At 38.8% G+C, this 24,555-nt stretch overlaps 1 protein-coding gene across 1 annotated transcript in view; it reads right to left on the reverse strand.

Annotated features, from left to right (window-relative positions):
- LMX1A (LIM homeobox transcription factor 1 alpha) overlaps positions 1-24,555 on the reverse strand; it is a 100,773-nt gene that overhangs the window by 18,740 nt on the left and 57,478 nt on the right. The gene's annotated exons all lie outside the window — the stretch shown is intronic.

The following is a 24,555-nucleotide window of genomic DNA, read 5'->3' on the forward strand; positions in this document are numbered from 1 at the left end:
TTGCCTCTAGGGGAGAATATCGCTGTACACATGGAATCCACCAGAGCCTGTATGGATCCATGCACTGCCAAAGAAGGCTCCATGCCAATATGTATGAGCCCAAAGGGTGACACTGACAAACGCTTAAAGGGGTTGTACAGTTTCTTCAAATTAAAATTATTTTATCCACCGGACGTAAACAATAAATATTCCTACTGAATAACAACAAGCAGAGATCTTAAAAAACTATGAGGAATTAATATAGAAAATATATTTAAAAAATTGATAACTTTTAATTATACAAAAAAATTACCTTAATTTGCTGAAACCGGACAAACCCTTTTACACCATAACTTTTATGGATACCTTATTTTACTCATTCAAATACACCTATTTTATGTTTTAATTTTAGGTGCAAATGGACTTTTTGTTCTGTCTGTAATTAAAGATGTAGAATTGGTGTTAACCATTGGATATACAATTGTACAGTCAGTATATACTATAATATCATTTGAGACACTGTGGTATAAATAAACATTCAAATAATTTTTATGACTTTTATAAATACAACTGAAATGCAGATGTAATAATAAATCCAAAAATTTCAAATTATTAAATATGTCTAATTGGAATAAGACAGAAGCTATTCTTTTTTCCGAGGTGGCCCACGTCACATTCAATGCTCTGGGAAGCCAGTGGTTGGGCGGTGTTTTACTGACTGTGTACAGAGTTCATTAATAGCTCAGAACTGAGTTAATCTTCTTAAATCCAGCAATAACATGGCTGAAGATAACAAGGCCTGCGACTTCAAGCTGTAAAACCACACAAGTCCCACAAGTGAACCTTTAGAAAGTCTGATCCTGTCCAGCTGTTTAATCAGCAGAAGGACACGAATTATACATTAGTTATTTATTCAAACACTTCATCCCAAGGCCACGTCGTCTAACTATCATAGACCCTCCGTTCTGTTTTACTATTTTATGAACTGTGATGATGGAGAAGGAACTCGGGAACATTGATGCAGGTCTCTTTGATAGTAATATTTAAGAAAGTGAAGAGAACTGGAACGTAATAATTAAGAGATGACTTCAGCAGTTGATAAACTGTGTACTTTCCGTTCTGGTTATTTTACTCATCTGCTGCCGGTTGGGAACGCTTATGGATATTACTTGTTTTTTTTTTAAGATAAGGATTTCAGAGATGTTATTCCTTAATATGGACCTGGTACAAGTGTATAAAATATAATAAACAATAAGAGTTCTGTGACTTTAAAGAAATTGATATATATAATTTCCTTCCAATGAAAGTTAAGAAGGGGCACTAATATATTTCGGATCTAGAGATCACATTGGTCATATAACAGTTTAATGACATCACCTTTCTTATGGCAAAGGACGTCACAATAGCACAAAAAGAAGTGGAAAGACAAATGCTATTAGGACGTCACAATAGGACATCAAACATAAATGATGAAGAAGGAGCTTGTGTTTACTGAAAAATGTAAAGGAAGAAAGCGAAATACTACAGAGGACGCAAGTAAAATAAAGTTGCAGTCCAATCAATGCCTTAAATAAAAAGCAATATTATAGCTGGAACACTACAACGCAACAAAGCTTAAGACTATGTTCATAATGTAAAATTAGGAAATGTCCTTAAAAATATGTGTATACCTGACTATAGGTATTCAACCTATATGTTGAAGATTAGATGAGAGTAGATGATTAATAAATCATAATTCGTTGAATAATCAACCTTCAATTTCAGTTCTTGAAGCAGGGATGCCAGCTAATTTTATTACTTTAAAGTAGTGATTTAGGAAACAAAATTATAATAGATTTCTATTTAGGCAATATTAAGGACCCTTCCCATCGCAGCCCTTATTCTTATGTTTTTCATTTTCGAATTTTCCTCCCCACTTTCCATAACTTTTTTATTTTTCAGTTGATATTTCCGTATGAGGGCTTGATTTTTGCAGGGGGAAGTTGTAGTTTTTTTTTTATGGCACCATTTATTGCTCCATATAATGTACTAGGAAACTGGAAAAAAAAATCTTTGTGGGGTGGAATGAGAAAAAAACTGCGATTCCACCATTGTTTTTTGGGTATTGATTTTACAACGTTCACCGCGCAAAAAAAACGACATGTAAACTTTATTCTGTGGGTCAATATGATTACGGCGATATCATTTATTAATATTTTTTTTAGATTTTATTACTTTTAAATGGAGAAAACGAATTGTTAAAAATAAAATATGTTTTGTGTCGCCATATTTTGATAGCAATAACTTTTTTATTTTTCCTTCGATTAACCCCTTCCCGCTCCTTGACGTACTATTAGGTAATGATAAGTGCAACGTTCGCGCTCCATGACCTAATAGTACGTCACGGGAGGATCGGCCATTTCGGCCGTCCTCCCGACACATACAGGAGCTGTGACAACTGCTTTCTCGTACAGCAGTTGCCGCAGCTCCTTCAGCGGGGACCGATCGCGGTGTCCCCACTGATTAACATCTTAGAAACCGCGTTCAATAGCGGATCGTGGCTTCTTAGGGGTTAAACACCATCAATGTCCCGCTACATGATAGCGGGCGGCGATGGTTGCTATAGCAACTGGAGGCCTAACTATGGCCTCCGGCTATGTCACCTACAGAAGCCTAGAGGGTCCTGACAAAGTCAGGACCCACTATGCTTGCTGTCAGCGAGTAGCTGTCAGCTCTAATAGTGTAGTGTATTAGAATTGTGATCACGACCTCCTCCCTAGTGGAACAAAATAAAAAAGTTAAAAAAAGTTGTATAAAGATATCAAAATAAAATCGCACTTTTTCCCTTATCAGTCCTTTATTATTAAAAAAATAAATAAATAAACTGTACAAAATTGCTATCGCCACGTCCGTAACGGCCTGAACTGCAAAAGTATTTAGTTATTTATCCTGCGCGGTTAACACCATAAAATAAAATAATAATAAACCATACCAGAATCAAAATTTTTGGTCACTTCACCTCGCAAAAAATTTAATAAAATGTTATCAAACATGTACCCTAAAATGGTACTAATTGAAACTACAGTTCGTTACGCAAAAAACAAGTCCTCACACCGCTTTTTTGATGGAAAAATAAAAAAGTTATGGCTCTTAGAAAAAAGGCAACACAAAAAGTAAATGATTTTTAAAAAAAAAGTATTTTATTGTGCAAACGCCATGACATAAAAAAAACTATAAACATCTGGTATCGCCGTAATCGTATCGCCCCGCAGAATAAAGTGAATATGTCATTTATAGCGCACGGTGAAGGCTGTAAAAAAAGAACAAAAAACAATAGTAGAATTGCTGTTTTTTAGTAAAAAAAAATAGAATAAAAACTAATCAAAAAGTCGCATGCACCCCATGAAAACTGCAATGAATTCCTCAAGCGGTCTAGTTTCCGAAATGGGGTCACTTTTAAGGGGTTTCTCTGTACTGGTACCTCAGAAGCTCTGCAAATGCGACATGGTGCTCAGAAACCAATCCAGTAAAATCTACACGTCAAACAGCGCTCTTGCCAGGGGCGTAACTAGGAAAGACTGGGCCCCATAGCAAACTTTTGACTGGGCCCCCCCTCCCCTGGGTGTCACACAACCCCCCCTTGTAGATAGTGCCTTTTTTACAGCCACCCCCTGTAGATAACGCCATACAGAGCCCCCCTGTAGATAACGCCATACAGCCCCCTCTGTAGATAACGCCATACATCCCCCTGTAGAGAACGCCATACAGCCCCTGTAGATAACGCCATACATCCCCCTGTAAATAACGCCATACAGCCCCCCTGTAGAGAACGCCATACAGCCCCCCCCTGTAGATAATGCCATACAGCCCCCTTTTTAGATATCTACAGGGAGTCTGTATGGCGTTATCTACAGGGGGGCTGTATGGCGTTATCTACAGGGGGGCTGTATGGCGTTATCTACAGGGGGGCTGTATGGCGTTCTCTACAGGGGGATGTATGGCGTTATCTACAGGGGGGCTCTGTATGGCGTTATCTACAGTGGGGGCTGTATGGCGTTCTCTACAGGGGGGGCTGTATGGCGTTATCTACAGTGGGGGCTGTATGGCGTTATCTACAGAGGGGGCTGTATGGCGTTATCTACAGAGGGGGCTGTATGGCGTTCTCTACAGGGGGGGCTGTATGGCGTTATCTACAGAGGGGGCTATACAGCCCCCCTGTAGAGAACGCCATACAGCCCCCCCTGTAGAGAACGCCATACAGCCCCCCCTGTAGAGAACGCCATACAGCCCCCCATAGGGAACGCCATACAGCCCCCCCTGTAGGGAACGCCATACAGCGTCCCCCCCTCCCAAAAAAATGCGACCTACAGTGTGTCCTACAAAAGACATGTATCCCCTATCCACAGAATAGGGGATACATGTGTGATCGCTGGCAGCGATAGTGAGAACGGGGGACTGAAAGTCCCCTGAAGTTCTCCATGACTAACCTCGGACTTCCGGCGTCTGCGCAGCTCAATAAAAATGAAAGGAGCGCTGGTCACGCATGCGCACAAGCGCGACCGGCGCTCCATTCATTTCTACGGAGCTGCCGACACAGACCCCGGAAGACCGGGGTTTGTGATGGGGAACTTCAGGGGACTTTCAGTCCCCCCGTTCTCCCTATCAATGCCAGTGATCACACATGTATCCCCTATCCTGTGGATAGGGGATACATGTATTTTGTTTAATGGCAGAGCGGGGAGATACCTCCCTGCTCTGCCGTAGTGTTTAGTGACATCACGCTGTAGTAGCCGTAGCGGCTGCTAGCGGAGCCTCCGGCCATGGTGGGGGCCCGTGCCGGCGGGCAACACGGGCCCCCTCATGCCGCGGGCCCCGTAGCAGCCGCTACGCCTGCTACGGCGGTAGTTACGCCACTGGCTCTTGCCTTTCTGAGCCCTGCCGTTTGTTCAACCAGCAGTTTATGACCACATATGGGGTATTGCCGTAATTGGGAGAAATTGCTTTACAAATGTTGGGGTGTTTTTTATCCTTTATTCCTTGTAAAAAATAAACATTTGTACCTTTCATCTGAAAAATTTGATTTTCAATTACACAGCCTAATTCCACAAAATGCAACAAAAAATCTGTGTGGTCTAATGCGCACTATACTCCTCGATAAGTTCCTTGAGGGGTGTAGTTTGCCAAATAGGGTCACTTTTTGGGGGTTTCCACTGTTTTGGCACTACAAGACCTCTTCAAACCGGACATGGTGCCTAATAAAAAGGAGGCCTCAAAATAATATAGGTGCCCCTTTGCTTCTGAAGCATTCAGTCCATTACCACACTAGGGCCAAATGTGGGATATTTCTATAAACTGCAGAATCTGGGCAATAAATATTGAGTTTCTCTGGTAAAACCTTCTGTTTTACAGAAAAAAAATTTAGTAAAATTCACCTCCACTGTGCTTGAAATTCCTGTGAAATGCCTATAGGGTTAAGAAACTTTCTAAATGCTGTTTTGAATACTTTGAGGGGTCTAATTTTTAAAATGGGGTGTTTTATGGGGGTTTCTAATGAACTGGTACCTAAAAAAAAAAAGAGGCTTTTGAAATTTTCTTCAAAATATGAGAAATTGCTGTTTATGTTCTAAGCCTTGTAACGTCCTAGAAAAATAAAAATAAAAATTTCAAAAAATGATGCCAACATATAGTAGACATATGGGAAATGTGAACTAGTCACTATTTTGTGTGGTATTACTATCTGTCTTACAAGCAAATGCATTAAAAATTCCGAAAAATGCTATTTTTTCAAAATTTTCTCTATATTTTGCTATTTTTCACAAATAAACACTAAATATATCAACCAAATTTTACTACTAACATAAAGAGTCACGAGAAAATAATCCCAGAATCACTTGGATAGGTATAAGCATTCCAGAGTTATTACCACATAAAGTGAGATTTGAAAAATGGGCTCTGAGCCTTAAGGCAAAAACTAGGCTGCGTCCTTAAGGGGTTAAACGATGTGAAGGCTTGTTTTTTGCGGGATGAGCTGTTGTTTCTATTGGTAGTAATTTGGGGTGCATAAGATTTTTTGATCACTTTATATTTCATTTTTTTGTGAAAGACAAGAAGACCAAAACATCAATTCTGTTTTTTGTTTTCTTTTGTTACTGCGTTTACTGTGCGGGTTAAATAATGTCAAATTGTAATAGTTTGGAGGAAAATTAGTTTGGGGAAAAATTAGAATAGTTTTTTTTTTACTTTCAATATTTATTTATTTATTTTTGTACATAAAAAAAACCTTTATTTAACTCTTTTTTTATTAGTCCCCCTAGGGAGCTTGAACCAGCGATTGTTGGATCGCTTGCTCAATATACTGCAATACTAATGTACTGTAGTATATCATGATTTTTACAGGCTCCTAAGCTCTGCCTTGGCAAGGCGTAATAAGATCACAAACATGGCAGACCAGGGGGTCTTCATTAGGCATACAGCCGACACCCACTTATTATGGAGCGGGCTCAGCCTGTGAGCCCTCTCCATACTTCCCTTTTCCAGCTATGACATAAATGTACGTCAAATGGTAAGGGGTTAATAATATAGGCATCATATTTTGGACATAAGAAGGCTAGACTCAATTAGAAAAAACTATTATTCATGGAGGATTTTAAGGACAAGATAGGTCATCATAGAAATTAAGAACACAACTTTTCTAAGCATGTAGACCCAAGCAGAGGATAGGATATTTCAGAGAAAAACTATTAATATGATAACCAGGAGTGAATAATAATATTAGTGACAAGTATAACCAGCGTAATCCAGAAATGGAACTGTAACGAAAGGCATACAGTCTAAAAATAATCAAATTATCCACCTAAGTGGTTGTATACCTTTTGATAGGAGGCATCAAAATACGCCACTGTAAAGGCAGACAGTGACAGACATTGCCCATATTGTCCCACTGTAAAATATGTTACCATTTTTTCTTGCCTCTGCATTGAATAGCATAGTTTACTATGCTATTCCATACAATAAAAAAGGTATGACGACGCATATTACCCAGGTGTGTGCAAAAAGGACACTCTTTTGGCTTATGTGAATGACCCTATGGATATGTTTGGCGTATGCGCTAGAACCTTTCTTAGTACGTACGTCAAACATATACTGCAAACAGTGTGAACATAGCCTAATACATGGACCACCTTTTTTACTATATGTGTTGTCATGTATGGCATTGTACTGTATGTTGGGAAGCTGAGATCTGACCTGATCAGTAATATCTGCATAATGACCATTACACTTACAATGATCTACTGGCCATAACAATCTACCCACTAAGTGTGTACTGTATCTCAGACATAAACATTGCTCCTCTTGTGCTTTTGTACATTATGTTTGTAACTTTAGGGAAACTCCTTGATAAAAGGCACAGCAGAGACCTCGCTTACTGACAGAAATACAGCTCCCTGCAGACATCAGACTTGTTTCCAAGGCCAAAAACGTAATTATCCCCTAAGAGATTCCCAGCACATTCTACATCTTTTTTTATACAATATTGCTAGATCTAGCATGTTCTAGTATGTCCATGAGTTGTGTATTCCGTCACATAACCGATAGCTGAGAGAAAGACAATTCTATAGAGTAGTCATATATTTTCTATACTAACCATGCAGAATAAATTCAGAAAACATTTACAATCCTAACCCTACAGATTAAGTAGATTGAACATTTCTGCTATAAAGTCAAGACTTTCCTTATACATTTTAAAATTTTCCATGTTACACAGAATTAAAATAGTTCTGGGGTTTTCTGTGTAACATTTATTGAAATGTGTACCGTACGTACTAAAACGTTATAATATAGGTCCCCGGGAGCAGATCTCAGTGACTGCAGATACGTGTTTACATCCAGAGCATCCAAAATGAGGTGTGACATAAGGTATATCTCCATTATTGCACTCCCAACAACTCTGCCGCTTCCACCCCGGAGGACTACCAGTGACCATGTATTATTTTACATTTCAATGGGCGCCATATGTAAAGCTATATTTCAACCTGAAGCAGCTACTGCAGAGGAAAGGAGATATCAGCTGATCACTGGGGAGAGAACTTCATAAAAAGGATTGTCATGTTGGGACAAGACATAAACCAGATAATACCACAGATATAATGCAAATATATTTTGCTACAATTGTCCCATGAAAAATCATCCAGATTAAAGCAAAATTATATTAAGTGTATTTTTGCATTGACTCTCTATGACTAGGGTAGAGTATGAAGAAAGAACGGACTACAATGAGCACATCAAGTTCATCTTCCTATCAGAGGCAGTAGGGACAACACTGGAGGAGGAAAGCAACCCATTGACCAGGTATGAATTAACCATTAGACCACCCTAGCTCACCAGGGATGATGGCACTAATCACATAACTACCCTGGACAACCAAGGATGCTATTATTAGGTCCTTCACTACCACCAGTGATGTTGGCATTAACACCTTCACTACCCTAGACCACCATGGTTATTACCATTACCCTTCACTTTCCTAGACTGTAAGAGTTATTACTCTTATTCACTTAACTCCCATAGGCCACTTGGAATAAAAAATTCTGCATGGACCCATAAGCCCCCCTGAACCAGCAATAACATTTAGTATTAACTTTAAAATTACCTGGAGACGTCGAAGCTAAGTAGGGGTCCAGAAATTCTATGGGAACCCTTGTTCATGTTACCACATGTTACAACTTCTGGGCCAAGAATATACATTTACAGAACGCTGTGTGCATTCATTTCTATTACATGACTTGATTCACTGGATGTCCAACAGAGTGCTGGAGATAAAGGAGTATAAAACGTTTTAACGGCTGCAAAGAAGAGCAAGAGTTGTATTTATAATGACAAGTCATACTGAGAACTGGAAGGCTGATATAAGGGTAGCAGCCAGATGGCTTCACATCTTTTATAAGCCCTGCTGAATCTATTAATAGAATGTGATCTAATTACATGTACCATTCACATTAATTGGGAGTCATTTAGTATTGGATGCCACCCCGGCTAGACGGGAGATAAAGACATTGCAAAGGGATTCCAGCTCCAAAATAGTTACAAGATTTTAACTTTTTGACCTAAATTTATTAGTGGAATTCTATCTGTATTTTAATGTAATTGAAAAATTATTCCTGTCCCTCTGCTAAAAGTTTTATGTATGGAAATAATGAATATTATTGAATTATGGAAAATGACAATATAAAAAACATTTTAACTTTTTTTGTCACCTTACAGTATTAAATATAAAGTTTAATAGAAATAGATCCCTCTTCTTTTCTTTTTTTTTAGCTCCGCATGTGGTGCAATAGTGTTTTTTGTGGATCAAGTAAGATAGCTATGGCATTTGGATATAGCTTGCACCCCATTGAAGAGCTCCAAATTTTTTGGTGCATTAAATTCATGCAATTCACTCTAGATAGAGATACTCTAAAGGTCATTTTAAACGGCCCGTTCTGGGCCGTGTAAACGAGCGCCAATCAAAGAGACAGCTCGTTGATCGGCACTCGTTTGCTCCTTTCACAGGGAGCTATGTATGGGGATGAGCACTCATTACTCCAATCGCTCGTCCCCATACATTATTATCATGTCGGCAGTGCATCTTCCTATTTACAGGGAAATGTGCTGCCGACAATGGTAACATTTAACTTTTTTAAAACTGCTCGCTCATCTGCTGATCACTTCCCTGGGCACACAGGGCAATTATCGGCAATGAGCATTCTATGAACGATCGTTTGCCAGATAATTGGCCAGTGTAGAAGGGCCTTGACTGTATCACATAGGTGATTGTTCATGAAGATTCTGAGAGGCTCATCAATGAACAGCTCCCTAGATCTGGATTTTGTGGGTGTATCTGCACCCACTAGCATAGCACAATTAAAGGGAATGTGTCGCTAGAATTTTTTTTTTGTTTTTTTTAGTTAAACAGTTAGTATATACATAATTAGACATTGTTCTAATTTTTTTAATTTTTTCACAAGTCAGGAAATATTATAAATTAGATTTTAATTTATAACATTTCCCTGTGCTGGTCACTAGAGGGAGCAATTCCCAAAATTGCAGCATTGGCATGTGGTAAAGCAACCACATTGCTTTATGCTGCAAAATTTGAGAAGACACACACACTCTAGTGTGCTCAAACAATGCCCCCTGCTTTATCCTGGCTACTGCCAGGGGAAAGGAGGGGATTGAATGTTCAAACCTCCTACACTGTGTGCCGCCATTTTTTGAGCAAATACACAGTGTAGTAGGCTTACATACAGTGGTAATCACACACTAAAACACGAACATACACAAACATAACTTACCTGCTCCTGCTGCCGCCGCTCCCTCCGGTCCGTCCTCTCCCTCCGCTCGTTTCTGAACACATGTCCGGAAGCCGCAACCGGAAGTAGTCATCTTACTGTCCGGCCGCGGCTTCCGGTCCACAAGAAAATGGCGCGGGATGTCGTTCGGCCGAAGACCTTCCATTTGGACTGTGTGGGAGCGGCGCATGCGCCGTTCCCACACAGATGGCGTACACCATAGTGAATGGAACGGCTGCCGTTCGCATTCTCTATGGGGATGTATGTGCCGTATTCCATCTCTGTATGTGTCGTTAATCGACACGTGCAGAGATGGAAAAAAAAATGGCAGCCCCCATAGTGAAGTAAAAGTTAGAAAAAAAAAGTAAAACACAAACACACAAATAAATAACATTTATTTTAATAAAACACTAAAAGCAAATTGATCTAAAAAAATTTTTTTTCACGACACCCGTCCTTTAAGGCACTTTGTGGATGCCCTTATTTAAATTGATACTTTTCAAACAACTTATAATAATCTAATAGTATACCTGATATAGATCAACTTTGTAATTTACTTCCTGTAAAGTTTTAGTTGTTTTATCCATGCAAATTCTGTGTGAAGTAACGGCCACTATGTGTCTGCCTTCCTGTAATCTACTGTTCACCCCTGTTTTCAAGCAAAATCCATTCCCAGTTACTAAGCAGAGGAGGCGGACTGCAGGAAGTGGGGGGTCTCTTCCCTTCCTCCAAATAGAAGTCTATGGAGAGGGGAGGAGGGAGCAGGAGGAGGGGGCAGAGAGAGAGAGAGGCTCAGGCATGCTGACAATAGAAGTCTAGGGAGGGGGGAGAGGGGAACACAAGGGGGAGCAGGAGCAGAGTGAGTCAGACACAGACATGCTGCTTATACAAATTTATGGAGAGGGAGGGGGAAGCATGAGCAGAGTGAGAAAGACACACACAGATATGCTGCAACTTCCTGTTAAGTGTTTTTCCTTATCCCAGTGCTGTATTCCCTGCTACACTGCTCATTACTACTGTATGACGTTCTACATGTTGCTGCAGCTTCTATATATATATATATGTGTGTGTGTGTGTGTGTGTGTGTGTGTGCGTGCTTGCGTGCGTGCCTTGCATGTGTGTGTATGTGTGTGTGTGTGTGTGTGTGTGTATGTGTGTGTGTGTGTGTTTGAAATAGGAGAGCAGGATTCTCCTCTTCTATGCGTGCAGTGTATAGAAGACATGATAGCTGTTAGACTCCGGCAACTAGCTCAGAGACAACTAAGTATTAAAAATAGTGCCCGCAGAGGGGAAAAATAGTCAGAAATAGTGTCTATCTGGTGACCATGGTATAGACTCCTAGCTTATTTATGAGATATGACTGATAATGACTGAACATCTATGGGTACTAACATTGGTCACATAGTCTGAATTTGCCCTCTGGACCGTGCACTAGGGAAGACTCACACTGTAGGAAACAGAAGGCATGTAGGTCTTATGATGGGTCTTATGATGCTGCACGATCTATACCCACATAGAGTTAAAATGCAATTCTATGAATTTGCTCTTTAAAATGGGTCTAGTCGTAATGGAATCTTTCACTACCACTTGTATTATATTTATTGTACACTTCGTACACCTGCATAATCCTGTAGTGTTGTATATATGTATTAGTCTATTCTGTTTCACTGCATGTATCATCCCCTTATCTGCTCTTTTCACTTGCTTGTGCTTCCTTCAGGGGCTAATATTTAGTCTGTGTTTTGCTCCCCTTTGCACTTTCACTGCTCCTCTGCTGTTTCACTCTCTATGTTCTCTGTTTGCTCCGACCAGTAAAATTCCTCAACTGCTAACCCATTATCTGCAAGGCTGTTCTTTAGGCAGTTTACAGCATGTCCCCAGGCCTCTACTCTCAGCAGGCCAGTGGTGAAGTGAGGAAGGAGGTGGGATTGGGATAAGAGGATTTAACACATGGACATTATGATTCCTCTATGGTTTTATCCATCCCCTATTGAGAAGTTACCGGTTGACATTCTGTTCCAGGAGACCAACAATAGACTGACTCACGTACTCTGTGTTTTTATTTTCCTTTAATTAAACTAAAGGATTAACCATTCTACAAAACACCCACAAGAGATGAGGAAGAAATGTGTCTGTTTAAGACTCTTGCACAGGGAGAAAGGCAGCTGCAAGAAGAAGAATGGTGTCTACATAAATGTCCTCTACCCTCCGGGTACCGAGCCAGGTTTCTCAGTCGAGTCTCTGACCTACAGACACATCAAGATGCTCTTCTCAAGCTGGAGAACATTCATTTTATCAAACACAAGCTGGATCTGTATATTTGTTCCATAAAATGCCACTCGCCAGATAACAAATCTACTTTGTGACCATATCACATTGATTGAGACAGAAGCTGAGAGCCCCTCTCCATTTATAATTCATTTATGGGACTGGGAATAAATCATGATAGTTGATGAAGCTACTTCATTTAGTTAGCAGAGGACCTGTGAGCTCTCCTGAAAGGTCCCTTTTAGTAAATATTTATATTCCCCATGAAATAACCATGCTGGATCACCTTATGTAGAACTTTGCGTTGTGCCGTACCTCTGTTATTCTTCCTGGAATAACTATCATTTTTCAGAGATCCTTTGGAAAATAAAAGAAGCTACCTCTTTGGTTGCCATGGGCACTTTTCCTGTGCGCAAGTTTAGCTCCAAATCCCCCACTGCATTTTGTCAGTGGTGCTTTCTTGGAGTTTTTGTCCCCTGTCCAAAATTCAGCATGTTCTAGGTTTGGCATTATTGAGAGTGTTTTTCACGCCTAGACCTTAATTCTACCAAAAACGGCAACCACCTGTGTGACTTGTGTTGCAGTTTTTGGTGCAGGTTTTTAATTAGGTTTTATTTTATTTTAAATGGTCCAAAATCAGGAGTGTATGTTTGGGCCATTGAAAAATGCACCAAGAATAAAAACGTGTTGGTTCATTGACTACATGCAATTAGCTATAAATATGCTATGATGGTGTCATTTGGGTGTTTGGCTAGGAAGGATCAGAGACATGCTATGAGCAGCTCCCTATGTCTACTGGCACTGAATATTTAGGTCTAAGTGTGAGAAAATGCCCAAAAACCTTAAGTATGCAGCATTTTGGAGAAAAAGGTCACAGGGGAATTAAAACACCTAAAAATTACCCAAACAAACATGCATTGACCTATATTTACTAAGAAGTTAATTGCAGTTTTTGCAAATAGGACGTGCAAAAAATTTGCAGTCAAATTTGTGAATTTTCTTGTTAAATTTGAAAAGTGAATGAAGTGCAAAATAGGCAAATTTCGGATTAAAATCATAAGGCTCGTATCAGGCGTATATATTTGGTTTTATGCTTTTCGGACAGGTCAAAATGCGCCAAATTTATTAAGAGGTGACATTTAATAAATATGGTGCAAATCACTCCCAATTTACTAAGCTCCCATGCACACGGCCGTACCCGTAATCACTTCCCATGATTGCGGGCATGGCTGACCACCGACGGCAGCAGACAGCCACCCGCATTTTCGCCCTGTGCTCCCATACAAAGTATGGGAGCGCGGACCATAAAAAGAAAAAGATGGGACATGTCCTATCTTTTGCGAAGGCTTTCTTCGGCCCGGACACCTTCCCGCAAAAATACGGGTTGGTGTCCACGATCAAGAGAAGTGAGTTGGTCTGTAATTGCCGACCGCAATTGCGGACAGCAATTTTCGGACAAATTCTACGGTCGTGTGCATGGGGTCTAAGACTAGACACAAACATGCAGGTTTTGATGTAATTTGATGTACAGTATTTGATGCAGTATTTTGAGCCAAAGTGAGAAGGGATCTAGCAGGAAGTTAACATCATTTTTTCATTTGTTTTTCCCACTCCTTTTGAATCCACTCTTGGCTTTTCGATCAGTCAAAGCCACAAGTGGATCCAAAATTAATTAAAGGTATAAAGAAAAGACTAATGCATCTCCTTTCTTTTGTTCCTACTTCTGTGTTTGGCTCAAAAAACAGAGCCAAAAACTGTCACAAAAACTGCATCAAAACTGTGTGTGTGTGATCCTGACCTTAGACTGACTAAAAAAAAAAAAGCCAATAAGAACTTCCATTGCGTATTTACTTATAAATAAGCGCCACTGACCTAAACACTGTGTGTGAATCCAAGAGAGGAAATGCATAAAGGAAGGATTTATGCTTCTCCACTTTTTTGGATCCAGCCATGATATTGGGGGAGAAACATCAAACCTGCACTGTATGATGATGATGATGATTATTATTATTATTATTATTATTATTATTATTAATAATATTATTGTCTCCAAGTTGAATCACCACATGAATGATATTAGCATGATTAAAATTATAATAATCCATTCTTCATAGGTAAATATTTTACAAGTATTTCTATGAAGAGCAGATGATTTTTAATTACCTTGATGATTTATTTTAATGTTTGGAATTTTTGGGAATTTTTTTCAAATTGCAGCAGTTGTTCCAATAGTCCTTAACCTCAGATCGTAATATTGTACTGAACAATCATACATACATTCTGATGACTAATGACATTGTGAGAACTAATTCTAGGGTACGACAAAAACAGTTATAGTGAATTTTTTTATTTATTTTTTTAAATGAAATCATTTTTTCTTTTTTAGAAAAATCTAGCCAGAAACATTCTGTCTTATTTTATCTGGGAGTTGCGACACTGAGGACATTTCATTTTTTAATAAACAGAAAGAAACTCTTTTCCACATAGAGACGAGCTCTGGACATATTCTCGGCTTTGGCCGCTGCTTGTAAATGGTTGGGATTACTTACTGTGTGCTTTGTGGAATTAGGATTGTATTACAGTTTGAGAGTCTGTTTATATGGTACACAGAGTGAAGACAGCCATTAAATTGAATGATCAATATTCATGTTTTTATTAATATTTATTCTAATACTAATTAGATTCCAATGTTGTAATTAGTTGTAATTAATTAATTATTTAATTAATCAACACATTTCTCCAGGAAAAAATGTAATGGTAAAAACGTCAAAACCATAAAAAAATTCAGATTTTTTTTAATCATTTTTATTAATTGTCTCTTTTAAATGAACATGCTTTTTGTCATTGGTTCAGTTCACAAGATGCAGTCTCCATGTCAGGGCACGCTGGGAGTTGTAATTTCAAAGCAATGGGAGAGCCACTGCTGTTATGGTATCAGGTATTTGGATGTATTTTGTAAGGTACATATAGAAAGTAATATTTTTGCTGTTAAGTATTATTTCTCGAGACAGGAAATGTTGCACCCCTCAGAGAATGTAGAGGGAAGATTTGTAACTTTCCACATACCTCCTGAGGGTCACCACTGTAGCTATCTCTCTCTCTGTCTTGGCCCCTAGAGCTGTCTCCATAGCTAAAAGCTGCCTCACGTGACTAGTCGGCCCGCAGTTTGTTTTTTGCCTTAGTAGTTAACATGACCCTTTATTCTCTCCCCCTGACCCTCTCCTCCTGTGACAGACGAGTTTTCGTTTAATACCTGGCAACCAAGGGAGAGTTAAGCTTCCTCAAATATGAGCGTTTTTTGGCTGGAACGGCACAGGGCCGCAGCCCAACCGAGAGAGAAAAATTAAACACCGCAGGCCGTGGCTCCAGTGAGAGAGGAGATAAAGTGTTCCCATGGAGTAGGCCAGGCACAGCCTTTCTCTAGTTAATACTTAACAAGGCCCCTCAACAAAGACAGCCAATGTAGCCTGCGCTCAGCAAGCTGATTCCCAGCATATTGCTGTGTAATGGAGAATTCTTTCCTCTGTAACCCCTTCACTCCCACAAATCTGTCAAGTTTAACTTCATTTCACAGTCAATCAACTGACCCAAGCCTTGCCCAGCCATAGGGTTTCATCCCGTGAAGCTGTGACAGCTAGAATAACTGATATGTTGAAGCTGTGCAGCAATCCATTTAATGGAGATTGCTATTGTGTTTAATTAAATTCTATTAGCGCATTTACTTTGCAAGTGATCTCTGACTCTTGTCTCAAGTCTGAGGCGACCTGACATATCAAGGAATAAAGACATTTCCATTTTGGACAATCCTTAGTCTTTGTTGTCATATTGTCTTTGTGAAACGATCCAACATACCGGCCTTCCAAGGAATAAGACCTCGGATGTCTGTCAAAAAAAAGACCCTACTGAAACCGTAAACACAGTTACTATGTAATATTCCGACCGCCGGAGTTAAGGAGGGACACCTTGACTTGTGCTGCGGCAGTCATCCCTGAACACATGCTTGCCTAATCTACTATTTATTGCTGCTAGCTGTTTGGAACACATATAATGAATGACATTTTACCAGATTGCATGGCATACGTCTCTCCGGATTGGCAGCTGCACGGTGGATTTTATAGACATGTTCTGTCTTTATTTGCTCCCTTTTTTCATCTACCCATTTGTACATAATACTGTCTCTATAACTCACAGTTAGGAGGGCGACAGACGAATTGCTTTCCATATTGTTAGTAATAAATACATTTTAGCTCCTCTGTAATACAGCGTTCTGTATATAGTTACAATGTAATGCCAAGCGCTATAAATAATAGGCATTGAAACAAACGAGAAATTCCACCTTTAAAGATACAATTGTAATTCCTTAATATAATACTTTTGAAGGCAGGACATGGAAGTTTTAGATGCACCATGCCTGCCCTGCATCTCTGTCAGTAATCCAGTTGTAGCTGATGGTTCTGCTGACAGATCTTTAAAGCCGCCGCAACGTGGAGATTTGTTACCACTCCCAGTGGTCAGAAATACTTACTGCATATAAAGTGATCCTGATCCTTCCCCTGGTTTTCATCTTTAATGCAGCTTTGAAAAGATCCAGTAGTTGTAAATTGAGTGTCTGAAAACAAGCAGATATCTCATTTGCCCAGTGGCTCATTCCCATAAATAGAAGTTAATTTTAAGAAAGGGCCACTACCATGCTAGTCTTCCTGTGTAACCCTCTCAACCAGCGAAAAGCACTACACCCATACACCTTGTTTATGCAAGAAAAATATTATAGATGGTTTTAAGGGAATGGTCACACGTGGCGTATTTTTGCAGACACTGTCCGCATCAATGCCGCAAATAATCTGCGTTGCAGATTCCTTTGCGCCTTTGCCTAAAATGTGCAGTAAATTGCTGCGAATTAGCCGTTGCGTATTCAGGTGAAGAGTGCTTCCTGCTGTCTTTTAAAACGTTCCATCTTAGTCTGGCTGTAGACCTCGACACACATAGGTCCAGCCAAAATGATGAAATATCCTGATCGCAAAAGCAATTCGCAACGCAACACACATAACATCTGCGGATTTCATTGCGTAATTTTGCAACTCCATTGAAGTCAATGGAGAAATTCCGCCACAAGTACGCATCAAGTCTGCAACAGCCAGTGTATGCTGCAGACACCAAATTCCGCACCGCAGTCTATGGTCCGCAGCGGCGTTTTCAGCAATGTCTGCACGAACATAACTAAAAAGGTGTGGAAACCAATGGACAAACTGTCCACTGCGGATTTCCGCTGCGGACTGTCCGCTGCGGAATTGCACAGCAATTCCGCCAAGTCCGGCCATGCCCTTAGAGTTAACCTGTAGATGTTAGGACTCAGTTTAGCAGGCATTCCTACAATAGCTTTCAAAGTGCAAGTTGGATTTGAGGCACCAAGACTTTCAGATTTTCTGACTTGCACTAGCAATGTTGTAGTCTGCAAGCTGTAACATAAAGTTAATAAACAGTTTGCCACCATTTCCTAGAATAAGATTCTAATGAAACTCCAACTTGGAGTCATCATCTGAGCAGGAAGCGATTGAGTCAGGCTCTGAACACAACACATTCCGGCTCTGTGTTTGGTCTACACATTTGAACAGTACCGCCAAATCTATGCCCCAGATATATGCACTAGGCTGGAGTCCAAACTGTTTGGATTACCTAGATTGGATACAATTGTAGCAAACTGTCCACAGCGTTATCGATGTCGTCAAAAAAATGGAAACCTTACGGAACGGAGACAAACGGAAACCATTAGCAACGGAAGTATTACCATTGAAATCAATAGTAATACTAATGGAAGCTATGGTTTCAGTTTGCCTTTCGGTTGATGGGTTCCTCCGAGGGAAAGGTCTGACAGAACCCATCAACGGAAACCAAACCCTGATGTGAACAGGCCCTAACAGAGATCTTGGTTAGAAACAAAAATGTCTATCAGTGTTTTGTGCAACTTTCTATTTTTACTTTACAGCTGCTGTGTATTCTGTAGGCAACTGTATCTCAAAAAAGTAAAAATTTTTTTTAATACAAAGCATTTAGAGAGTTGCACAAAACACACTGATAGACATACACTACCGTTCAAAAGTTTGGGCCGTGCTGGGCAACTGAATTGACGAGCGCTAGTGGTGCTGATAGCGCTCGTCAATTCAGTTGCCCAGCACGGCTCAGTGCCTGATGAAGGTCACCTAGACCGAAACGTCGCACTCTGCCACTGGCATTAGAAACAAAATAAAAAATACCTTTTTTTCTATATTGGTGTGCCGGATACTCTTTTATATTTATGTTTGGGTTGGGCCCCTATCCGTGCAAAACCTCACCCTTCCACGTATCTGGTGCTATCTGAACCTTTACACATATTTCTCAAACTAGAGACTCTAATGTACTTGTCTTGTTGCTCAGTTGTGCAGCGGGGTCTCCCACTTCTCATTCTACTCTGGTTAGAGCCTGTGTGCGCTGTCCTCTGAAGGGAGTAGTACACACCGTTGTAGGAAATCTTAGTTTCTTGGCAATTTCTCACATGGAATAGCCTTCATTTCTAAGAACAAGAATAGACTGTTGAGTTTCACATGAAAGCTCTCTTTTTCTAGCAATTTTGAGAGTTTAATCGAACTCACAAATGTAATGCTCCAGATTCTCAACTAGCTCAAAGGAAGGTCAGTTTTATAGCTCCCCTAAACAGCAAAACTGTTTACAGCGGTGCTAACATAATTGCACAAGGGTTTTCAAGTGTTTTCTAATCATCCATTAGCCTTCTAACACAGTTAGCAAACACAATGTACCATTAGAACACTGGAGTGATGGTTGCTGGAAATGGGCCTCTATACACCTATGTAGATATTGCATTAAAAACCAGACGTTTGCAGCTAGAATAGCCATTTACCTCATTAACAATGTATAGAGTGTATTTCTGATTAATTGAATGTTATCTTTATTGAAAAAAACTGTGCTTTTCTTTAAAAAATAAGGACATTTTGAACGGTAGTGTACATACATATATATTTATATATGTATATATATATATATATATATATATATATATATATATATATATATATATATATATATATAAACACGATTTCAAAGATGTACATAGCCTTTAGAGGCAAATGGGCTCCATATTATGTGCCTGTCGGTCAATGTGTCGCATGTGAGTCCATTTCTGATGAATAATTAATGTAAAACATTTGTGTAACAAAATTAAATAATAATAATAGTAATAATATAAGTGACATGAATATCTTCTCATATGTATATTTTTAAATAGCAAAATAATTGGTCAAGCTCCTTCAATGCCGGAGTTCTTTGAAACTTAGCCAATGTTGTTTCCATTGGTTTTGATCCAATCCATTCACTCAGTTATTACAAACATAAATGTGACTGCCGACTGTGGTCTCCATGTGGCTCCTCTGGCTATGAATTCTGGTATAATGAGTGCTCCAGCAGCTGCTTCTAGGGCAATGAATTCCCCATATTCACTGAATGTCAGTCTGCTGAAGTAATGTATCCCTAAGGAGTGCATTATTATGCCATTTTCACAGCTCACTAGATCCAGCAATATGATCTGACCGTACAAAGACGATCATAACATGTAATGTACAATAAACAGGTTGCACCCTAAAAAGATTATAACCTGTCATCTGATTGCCTTGCATTTAAATACGACAGTAATATATATATATTGATCATAAATTACTATCTTCCTTTCTCCTGGACTCTTGCGTGATTCCAGATGATCAGACATCAGTGTTTAGGACGTTTATATAGGAACATGCAGAAATGTATTTGCTCTGTTCATTTGTGGAGCAGAACTGTACACATCCAAAGGGGTTCACTGTCCTTTCAATGAATGCCAGTGATACTCAAACTGTGAGGCAGAGTTTACCAGTGAGGTGCCCCCCAAATGATGGTGAGGCACAGCTGAGGAGGCAGTTTTGACAGAATGGTATCCTGGATTTAGAAGGCAAATTAGTTAAATATGAGCAATATTTTGGCACAGATTTCAACCAAATCTGTTAAGGCCCCGGCATCAACAAGTTATTTCTGGTGAGGCCTCAGTAGAATAGTTTGCAATCATACTCACCATTTTGGAGTTATAGAGGGGTGTCTTTCAGTCACTCAGGTTGCATACAAGTATATACAGACACTTCCCTCCTTACCCCTCTCCTCTGCCTTTCTTTTTCCCATGCCTATAACCACCATAGCTATGTCCCTGTGCTTTATGTGTCTACATGCAGTAGGGCTGCCATCAGAAATATCTAGGCCCCACAGGGGTAAATGGTCAGGGCCCCTGAACTAATACATCCATAAACCTTCACTTTGTAGCCTATATACCATTGCTAGGCACCTGAGGAAGGCCATTATACTTCTCAAACACAGTGACCCACTTGTTTTTAAATGTAAGGGAATATTATCATGTATTTGTAGCCTGTCGAGCCCATACCCTACAAGTTGGTTCATGGGGCTGGGGTATAAGAATACTTATTGGAAATGGCACCATATTGGGAACCAGATTTTCCCATTCTTACCTATAAAATAGGGTCCTTTACATTAAAAAAGAAAAAAGTTAAGTAGATGTAGCTCCCATACATTGACTGGAGTTTAATAGGTGGGTTTAACTACAGGTATCAATATTTGATCCTTGATAGCAGTACCACCTGTACTGCCCTGATAATGCCCCTGCCTACTTGGACTGGGATACATGATTGTAAGATTGTCCAGAAGATGGCCCACATGTATTCTGAGAGCTAGCAAATCAAACTATAGATTACGTTTTTTCTTCATTTCAATGTAGCACACAGCCTGGCAGACAATAGTAAAATAATATAGAACTTTAATTACGTTTTAATAAATGATGAATATTAGATTTGATTTTTCTATTTTTAATATTAGTTATGATATTACATAATCTATTTCCATATCTATCTATCTATCTATCTATCTATCTATCTATCTATCTATCTATCTATCTATCTATCTATCTATCTATCTATCTATCTATCTCATATCTATCTCTCTCATATCTATCTCATATCTATCTATCTATCATCTATCTATCTCATATCTATCTATCTATCTATCTATCTATCTATCTATCTATCTATCTATCTATCTATCTATCTATCTATCTATCTATCTATCTATCTATCTCCTATCTATCTATCTATCTATCTATCTATCTATCTATCCATCTATCTATCTATCTATCTATCTATCTATCTATCTATCTATCTATCTATCTATCTATCTATCTATCTATCTATCTATCTATCTATCTATCTATCTCATATCTATCTATCTATCTCATATCTATCTATCTATCTATCTATCTATCATCTATCTATCTATCTATCTATCTATCTATCTATCTATCTATCTATCTATCTATCTATCTATCTATCTATCTATCTATTTATCTATCTATCTATCTATCTATCTATCTATCTATCTATCTATCTATCTATCTATCTATCTATCTATCTATCTATCTAGCTCATATCTATCTATCTATCTATCTATCTATCTATCTATCTATCTATCTATCTATCTATCTATCTATCTATCTATCTATCTATCTATCTATCTATCTATCTATCTCATATCTATCTATCTATCTATCTATCTATCTATCTATCTATCTATCTATCTATCTATCTATCTATCTATCTATCTATCTATCATCTATCTATCATCTATCTATCTATCTATCTATCTATCTATCTATCTATCTATCTATCTATCTATCTATCTATCTATCTATCTATCTATCTATCTATCTATCTATCTATCTATCCATCTATCTATCTATCTATCTATCTATCTATCTATCTATCTATCTATCTATCTATCTATCTATCTATCTATCTATCTATCTATCTATCCAGATTCTTTACAGTGTAAATGTAGGATGATAAACAATGGAGAAAGTTATAGACAGTTGTAAAGCCTTCTAGGTATCAGGCTCTATTGTCTTTATAATGATCAGTAAGTAAATGTGTCTGTCTTTATATAAAGAATATATATGTAGCACAAATAATGAGATGAAAGAAACATGAGCAAAGCTGTGAAACAGAGCTTCAGGTCAGACATTATTAAACCCAGAGGGATAAATATCTCCAATTATAAAGTTAATATCTGGGGAGTAGCGAGGCAGAAAGGACATCTATCCCAGGAGAGTAGAGCATCCCAGCAGGTTATCTAGATTCTTTGGAAAAAAATGTAAAGACGTGATAAATGTAATTAATGTTATAAAATATTCATTTCAGCCTGTGTGGAATACATAGTCTCCAATCCGACTGACGGACAGGGGAGGGAGAATGGATTGTGCGCCTCACTAGAAACCGATGTGGCAGAATAAAATATGTATACAGTATTGCAGAATATGCCGGCACTATAAAAATGATGGGAAATAAAAGCGTGATATAATTTTTTTCACACCCCTTGTTCTAGGCACTTCTAAAACTGTTGAGGTATGTAGGTGTATCAGTTTCTTAAATTCATAATACATTTCTGTGTTTTCTATAGAATAGTGAGTAGGCAGGGTATACGTTTTATGTACATTATATATCACACTATGAAAACAAGGCTATGGAAGGCATCGAGTGCATGCTGATGTTAGGCAAGAGATAATATATTCTCTAAGATATCATACATGGCGACAGCACATTGTTGGCTCAGCAGGAGATCAGAGATTCTATATTAGCGGGATCTACAGACAGTATATGTGCACAAATATTAAGACTCACATTTATTATACATAAAAGCATGAAAAATCCATATTATTCTAGGAAATTGAGATGTTATACAGAAATATAACAAATCAAGACCAGAGGTATCAACACCAACTCAACAGGGGGAACTAATAGGCAGTTTCTCATGGGGTCTCTTATCTTGATGGATGGTCGATAATTGATTTAAAGGCTATGTAAACTTTTGAAAGGTATTTTTTTCAAATAAAAAGGTCAATCAGTGTGATTGGTGCAACTTTATAGTTTTTATTAAAAATTCTTTATCTTTTTGAGATACAGCTACTTGGTATTCTGTATACAGAGCAGCTGTATAATTCGCTATGACCTGAATCAGTCAGTCCCGCGGACCTGACAGGTTCAGTGTCAGCGGGTCATAGCTTACATGTGGGAGATTACAGGTGGACACGCAGGACCTGCTTTCACTAAACACGTCAGTCCCGCAGACCTGACGGGAACAGGATTTAGCGAACGATACAGCTGCTCTGTATACAGGATACAGAGCAGCACAATCGCAATCCAGAGGAAAAGAGACAGCACTCCAAGCTTGAAAATGCCTTCAATGGGAAGGTGAAACGTTGCCTCTATGTTGGGTGAATACAAATTTTGGATCTTTATAATATTGGAGTGCTGCCTCTTTTCCTCTGGATTGCGATTGTGCGTATTTGGAGTTTCATGTCAAGTCTCCCCTGAGGATAGCACCCTCACTGCATGCTACGGTGCAGCTCCTATACTTTGCTTTTTCCTGGATACAGAGCAGCTGTATCTCAAAAAGTAAAAAGGAATTTTTAATAAAAACGAATTATAAAGTTGCACCAATAAACGTATAGTAAACATACATATATAATATCAGAATATAATTTTGCATCAGAAGAATATATTGATGATTATAATGGTACGCTCTCCAATTTGGATGGTGTCAAATTAACATAATGGGAATTAGGAGTATTGCCATATTTAAATAACTATTATAGAAAGTCTATGTAGATTGTAGCCACAGATCAAATAGTCCTGTCAGGCAAGGTTCCTACACGTTGAAGCTGGGACACATTACATTTTGTAATTTTCATACATATTCGGCAACGCCTCTGTAATACTGAATGACGCCCACAAACGAAATAGTTGATATAGAAGTTTTCTCTACATACTAGAACCAAAAGAGATGATAAAGCCACTGTCATTTCCCTTAGCTTCTGTGTACCCTTGTCTGTTTGTCTGTCGTGCACTTTTTGAGCGTTGGGACCGTC

This window comes from Rhinoderma darwinii, chromosome 7 (assembly GCF_050947455.1).
Source record: "Rhinoderma darwinii isolate aRhiDar2 chromosome 7, aRhiDar2.hap1, whole genome shotgun sequence".
Taxonomy (NCBI): Eukaryota; Metazoa; Chordata; class Amphibia; order Anura; family Rhinodermatidae; genus Rhinoderma; species Rhinoderma darwinii.